The sequence below is a fragment of the Puma concolor genome, chromosome D1 (genome assembly GCF_028749965.1).
Source record: "Puma concolor isolate L17-30 chromosome D1, mPumCon1.1.hap2, whole genome shotgun sequence".
Classification (NCBI taxonomy): Eukaryota; Metazoa; Chordata; class Mammalia; order Carnivora; family Felidae; genus Puma; species Puma concolor.
The window spans coordinates 57510472-57516471 of record NC_141676.1 but is presented as its reverse complement, the minus strand read 5'-3'; positions in this window follow the sequence as shown (position 1 = coordinate 57516471).

The following is a 6000-nucleotide window of genomic DNA, read 5'->3' as shown; positions in this document are numbered from 1 at the left end:
GACTGGGATGTAAAGAGCCCTATGGGGTCCCACCAATCCCTCTGCTTGTGGTCCCAACCCACTCTGTGCGTGGATCCTGGGTTCTAGCCCACCCAGACAGACTGCCTGAGAACTGCTGGACTTCTGGGAATTCAATCTCAGTGCCAAGGCTCTCACTATCTCCTGCTCTCGGATTCTCTCTTCATCCCCTTCTCCCTGGAAACCTCCTGGCCCCAAAGTCCACTGACTGTGGGACACGGAGGTGACCTTTCCTCTCTGAGTTCTCCAGCAGTCCCCGTTTGTTTGTTTTGTTTTTTTTTTTTTTTTTTTTTTTTTACAGCTTATCAGCTCACCTGGACTCAGAGTTATTGGTGCTGTTTGTCTTATCTGTCTCAGGAGGCTGCTCTGAGAGAAAGCAAATACCAGCCTTTGCAGCCATCTGTAAAATGGGGACAGTGATCCCTACCCTCCCAGGCTGATGTCAGGATTAAACGACATTAATCAGGTTAGAGCCCAGCACAGAGTCCTCTCAGCTGTCCACGCATATGACAGGAGGTAAGGCATAGACAATTTGCACCAAAGATGCAGGGGCCTCGGGGCTGGGGTTCTCGAACCTGTAGAAAGACTCAATTAAGCAGATGAACAACGCACCCTACCTCCTGGACAGGGGACGTGAGAAGCCAACGGGAAAGGGCAGACACATTATAATATCTCCAGATACGTGCAGAATGAAGACTGCTAACCTCCACTGGGCATTAGTTATGTGCCCGGCCCTGTGCTAAATGCATCACGGGCTCCATCTCATCGTGCATGGCCAGTTCACAGGATCCTGGAGGAGTTATGGCTGGCACTTGGCTCTTTCCACTGTCCCCACTGTACTGGTAATGCCATGATACCTAAAGGCGGATGCGTTTTCATTTATATGTATAGTCCCAGATGTGGGACTTCTCCACACAGTAAAAGTGAATCTACAGCATGAGAAACTAACTTTAAGAAACATAAACTTTAGGGGCACCTGGGTGGCTTAGTGGGTTAAGTGTCCGAACCCCATATCGCATTGTCTGCTGTCAGCATAGAGCCTGCTTCAGATCCTCTGTCTCCCTCTCTCTGCCCCTCCCCTGCTCTCTCTCTTTCAATCTCAAAAATAAATAAACATTTTTTTAAAAATTAAAAAATAGGGGCTCCTGGGTGGCTCAGTTGGTTAAGCGTCTGACTTTGGCTCAGGTCCTGAACTCGCGGTTCATGAGTTCAAGCCCCACATCAGGCTCTGTGCTGACAGCTCAGAGCCTGGAGCCCTCATTGGATTCTGTGTGTGTGTGTCTATCTCTGCCCCTCTCCCACTCACCTGTCTCTCTCTCTGTCTCTCTCTCTCTCAAAAATAAACATTAAAACTTTTTAATTAAAAAATAATGCTTTATTTTGGAATAATTTTAGATTTATAGGAAAGTTGCAAAGATACTACAGAGAGGTCCCATATACCCTTTCCCCAGTTTCCTCCTTTGTTAGTATCTTGAGTTCCTGTGGTACATTTAACACAATTAAGAAACTGACATTGGTAATTACTATTAACTACACTCCAGACTTTTACTGGATTTCACCATTTTTTCCAGTAACATCCTCTTTAATTCCAGGATCCAATCCAGGATACCACATTACATTTAGTCATCTTGTCTCCCCACTCTGGTCTATAATAGGAAGAATTGCCTTTTTAACTGGTTTCCTATGGGAAACAGAGGAGCGGGCTTTTTTTTTTTTTTTTTTTTTTTTTGGCTTCTTTCACTTTTGCTTCCACAATTTCACTTTAGAAAATCCCCCTGGGACAGGATTTTTCTCCCTGCAGCAGCCAACTCCTGTTTTCCCTCCATCACGGTGCCCCCTCCAGCTGGCAGGCCCCTGGACTCCCCTCCAGAGTGCTCACACTCCCTTTTTCTTACTGCAGGGATATTTAATTCTGCTTTGCCACTCAGTACCTGTTAACATTGTCTTCAAGTGTGCCACAGGCTCTCATTCTGGGAATTACAAAACACCTGGGATTTTAGTTTTAGCTCCATTCTCTTCCTGAGGCAGAAACTGTGCTCTCAGAGGAGTAAATGGGGAACAATCCCTAATGCAATACTTCCCCAAATTCATCCTCCCTTCCCTCTTCCCTGTAATACCCACATCCCTTTGGGGAACCCTGTGGTTCCAGGGAAACCAACTCCAGAAGTACAAATATGAGCTAACCTTGACTAATCAGCACATTCCATCTCTTGGCCACAGTGATTGGTTCAGGAGGGGCCTCATGGAGTGAATCTCAGGACTTTTGCAGGCATTCTGGTTCACAGATGCTCTCTTTTGCTCAGGTTGGTGGGATGGCCAGTGGCCATTTTGTTACTGCAACTGGTTGTTGAGTTTTAACCTGTTAAGGTAGAAGCAGTCCTAAGTCTTTTTCTCCCTAGTCACTCCCTTGACTCTTTTTTAATACCATAGGTAGAGTTTTTATAACTTTCTGGTCTCTTTCAGTTAGTAAAACTTAGACCAGGCCAGTTTAATTTTTTTTAATGTTTATTTATTTTTGACAGAGAGAGACACAGAGCATGAGCAGGGGAGGGGCAGAGAGAGAGGGAGACACAGAATTGGAAGCAGGTTCCAGGCTCCCAGCTGCCAGCACAGAGTCCAACGTGGGGCTCGAACTCACGGACTGCAAGATCATGACCTGAGCCGAAGTCGGATGCTCAACCAACTGAGCCACCCAGGTGCCCCTTTAATTTTTTTAAATGTTTATTTTTGAGACAGAGAGAGGGAGAGACAGAGTGTGAGCAGGAGAGGGGCAGAGAGAGAGAGGGAGACGCAGAATCCAAAGCAGGTTCCAGGCTCTGAGCTGTCGGTACAGAGCCCAATAGAGGGCTCCAACTCACCGCAAATCACGATTTGAGCCGAAGTCAGATGCTTACCAACTGAGCCACCTAGGTGCCCTAGACCAGTCCAGTTCAAAACTTTAATCTACTATTCAATTCATAGCAATCCTCCTATCCCCACCCCAATTAGAACTCTGACTTCGGGGGCTTGGTATGGGGATGGATGATGGTATGCCAATGGCATACTCTGCTCTCTTTTCTGGTCACCAAAAAAGAGGGGAGGAAGCTTCATGAGACCTCCTGACAGCCTGACCTTGCTGTGCAGTGGAAAGGGGTCCCTGACTTTACTGTGGTTATGTCTGCCCTTAGTAGCCTTTATGATGTGGTAGTCTCCACAGAGGGGACATACGTGGTTTCTTAGCTACTGTTAAGCTCTATGGCCCCCTCATTGCCAAGGACTTCTACAGATAGCGGCCACCTGGTTTCCCTATCATCTGTCTGTCCCCAGTCCCTCCTCCAAGTCAGGGTCACATTGCTTGGCCCAGTGGCTGCTGTCTAGCCCCCTGGTCCCTGCCCCTCTTCTAAAGTTCATGCTCTGTCTCATGGAGCCATGAGAAGTATGAGGATAGCCCAATTTTCCTCCCAGGCCCACCACATCCTGGTCCTGACAAGCTTGCTCACATAGGCCCTTTCACGAACCTCCCACCTTCAGAACTCTCTGGTTTGCCGTCTATGTTCACAAACATTCGCCAGTCTCCTTCCCCTCAGCCCTGCTTTCTCACCACACTTTATTCCAGCAGTAGCACTAGGATGAGCCTGTGGGGTTCTAGCTCAGGAAGCATCCAGTGGGAGGAGCTCCTCTCCCCCTGTGCAGGCACCCCCAGTCTTTTCAAGGGAGCCTCTCAGAAGCCTCTACTCTCCCTCCACCATGCCTCATATATACACAGTGTGCTTTGCTGGGGAAGAGAAACAAGGGAGGTTTTTCAACCACTGTTGGTTGAAATGTGGAAGCAATAGCATTAAAAGGGGTCTGGAGAGCTGGTGGAATTTCCAGCCTTGATCCTCTTTCTCACTTCCTCTGCCCTCAGAGACAAGCCCTATCCCCACATCTTCGACTCTCCTTCCCTCCCCCACCATGAGGAAGTCCCCTGCTTGCCTCAGGTTTGAGTGCCTCATCTCTTGGAAAGGGGAAAAATGATGCATTAAGTAAGCTTCCTCAGAGGTACATCTGCCATGAGATGGCCTTCTTGGTCACGGTGAAAAGAAATACAGGAGTGCTTCAAACTCACGAGTCCTTGGAATTCCTTAGTCTGCCTTTCAATCTTACTAGCAAATACAGGGACCTGGCAAGTGCCAATCCTCCTGGGTACCAGACTCTCCCTAGTGGAAGAAAGGATGCCCAGGACTTTAGCCTTCGTTCCGAACAGGAGGCTGAGCATATCCACATCCCCTCTGCCTCCCCAGTGGCTCCTCAGCCAACACTCTGCTGCTCTTTCTTATTCTCTGAGGACTGTCCCCTCAGCTCCCCCCCCCCCACCTTTTCCTCCTCCCATTTAGTTAAAAGGGAGAATTTCGGGGGCAGTTTCATTCAGGGTTCCAACAACAAACAGATGGCCCACTCAAATGAAAATAGAAGGAGGTTTTACTTATAAAGGGACTATTTACAAAGTGCAGGGGAGCCTCAAGTGCAAGAACCTAGAGTTGTCATCACCTCTAGGCCTGAATGGCCAAGGTGGAGTGGGGAGTAGTTACCAAAAGGTAGGAGAGTCTTGTGGAGCAGGCTTCTTTGAGAAGAGGAGTGACCTTGAGTTGACGGCAGAGACAGCCCAAGGCTCTACCACAAGAAGGGAACCAAGGGAAGAAAACACTTTGACCTTACTCTCCTCCCTTCCTCAGATCTGCAGCTGGGACTCTCCATTGGCCAAATCCAAGTGAAGCCAGAAGCAAGACTCCTGTTAATTAAATCTACACGAGTCAGCTTCCCCAGACCAGAGACAAGGGGAGGGGCAGAGAATAGAACACCTCAGAGGTACCTGGATGGCTCAGTTGGTTAGGCATCTGACTTCAGCTCAGGTCATGATCTCACAGTTCGTGGGTTTGAGTCCCACGTCAGGCTCTGTGCAGACAACTCAGAGCCTGGAGCCTGCTTCAGATTCTGTGTCTCCCTCTCTCTCTGCCCCTCCCCCACTCACTCTCTGCCTGTCAAAAATGAATAAATGTTAAACAAAAAAAGAAGATATCGAGGGCGCCCGGGTGGTTAAGTGTCTGACTTTTGGTTTCGGCTCAGGTCATGATCTCACGGTTCATGGGTTCAGTGTGGAGCCTGATTGGGAGTCTCTCTCCATCTCTCTGTTCCTCCTCCACTCTGTCTGTCTCAAAAAAAAAAAAAATTTTTTTTCAATTAAAAAAAAAGAAGATATCCAGCATAGGAAATCCAGGGAATTTCTGCCCTTTTCAATAAGGTCTCTCTCTCTGTCGCAGCTGTTCTAACAGGGCCAGATTCTCCAAGCTGTCATCAAGCACTTCTTGGCCCAAGGCTCATGGCTCATAGCACAGATCTCTTCACTCTTAGCACATGTGGAGAGCACTTGCCTCCTTTTCACGGTCTGTAAGTCGTACGAATCTTGACACCTTCCCAGTTCACTGCATACCCCTTTATGTGGCACTGGTCACTCCTGCAGCGATGAAGGCATTGATTTGTGGCTTTGAATTTGTTTGATTCCTACTACTAGAGCCTAAAGCCTCTTATTCTTTGCCATTTCTCTCCCTCACTCCCACCACCACCCTGCAACATTTCAGAGGGAAGCTGCAACCACAGTCAGCATATTCTTCTCTTGTCCCTGGGGCTGCACTCTCTGCAAATCTCTCTCCTTTATGGTAGCATGTGGCCTTGACCAGAGGCTTCAGTGGTTCCAGCTCCAGGAAATCCTGTCTCTAAAGCTAAGGCTAAAAGGGGAGGGAGGGGGAGGACAAATCAACCAAGGGTATCTAATCCACCTCTGCCCTTCCTGGAGACACTCTAGCTTCCTAATAAATCATGCATCCTTCATGGCTGGATTAAACATCAATTTCCAGCCTGGGGTCACACAAGGAAATTTGGGTTTGCTTTTTTTTTTTTTTTTTTTATCAGTCTCCTAAGCCCACTTCATTGGGTGTATGTCTCAATTTTTCACTGACTGTTGTT